Source organism: Telmatherina bonti, assembly GCF_933228915.1.
Source record: "Telmatherina bonti genome assembly, chromosome: 6".
Taxonomy (NCBI): domain Eukaryota; kingdom Metazoa; phylum Chordata; class Actinopteri; order Atheriniformes; family Telmatherinidae; genus Telmatherina; species Telmatherina bonti.
In genome coordinates, this window is record NC_136624.1 from 37,150,105 (window position 1) to 37,151,303 (window position 1,199).

At 35.1% G+C, this 1,199-nt stretch overlaps 1 protein-coding gene across 1 annotated transcript in view; it reads left to right on the top strand.

The window, feature by feature from the left end:
* Positions 1-1,199, top strand: part of tacc1 (transforming, acidic coiled-coil containing protein 1) — a 14,175-nt gene extending 12,976 nt beyond the window's left edge. The window contains exon 13 of the mRNA XM_079242942.1: positions 1-1,199. This exon is cut by the window's left edge and continues 134 nt beyond it. The gene's annotated coding sequence lies outside the window, so the exon portion shown is untranslated.

Genomic DNA, 1,199 nt, shown 5'->3' on the forward strand with positions numbered 1-1,199 from the left:
TGGAAATCCTGTACCGAAGGAAACTTTGGCACATCTCAACTAACTGAGCTGTTTTTTTTTTTGTTTGTTTTTTTTGTTAAAACAGGACCTAAGTATGCAGGTTTTGCACTTGCTAAATTTCTCTTTTCAGACTGAGATATGACGTTAGGACAGCAGATGTTCCTTCTGGTAATCATGTCATCATATCTGAAAAAGCACAAACTCACCATGAGGTTTATTTCGGTTGTTTTGAAGCAAATGTGTCAGAATTTATCTGCGTTCAGCTTGAGATTTGCGGAAAGGGGTCACGTTAAGATGAAGACATTTACAGGTTTTTAAGTCTTGCATTTTTTTCATATGTGCATTCAAAATGGAAAAGCATTTCCAACGCCAGTTGTATATGCATGTGCTCAAGGATTTAGGGAAAGGTAATGGCTAACATTTCCTTACAACAGCACAATTACTTAAATTTATTAACGATGCTGGGTGCCTAAACTTATTCAAATTTATCAGTTTTTTGGTCCTTACCTAATTTTTCCTACCATCCTTTATAATTAGTTCAGATTTAGGGGGGGGCTTTGAGTTTGTTTTTTTTCGTTTTGTTTTGTTTTTTTTACAGGATTGCTTACGGATGTGTCCCCTCAGATTTCACACAAAACATCCATCATGACCCATAAATCCCTAATATGAAGTTTACTAAAGAAAAGCACAGCTTACATGACGGTAATGTGATGTTTATAACCTTAAAACCCTATTATGCCGTATTGCTAAACCACGTGCCATGTTTCTTTTTCTATGACTCTGCACTGAGTGTGGAAAAGTTACTTGTACATAAACACTTTTGTTTTGTATTCACATTTTTTCTGTGAGTGCAGATGTTGCTGGTGTTATTATAGTTGCAAAGTCTGTTGCCAAAGTGTAGTGTATACAGTATATTTTTATGATCTAAACATCCTGAACGAGTATGACGGGTTTGCAGTTTTTTTTTTTTGCTTTATATGTGGTGATTTATCGATAAAGTTTGGATATAAGGTCATAGTGTAATTATTTGTCATCTGTTAAACATGCAGAATTGGATGCTAATAATAAAGGACAGCTTTTCTTTCTTTTTTATGAAATCCATGGTTACTTCTACACAATCAGATGCCAAATATCAATATATGATGTGACTCTGTGTCCCGTTGAAGTGCTGTAACGCTGGCGTCAAGCTGCTTTTCAAA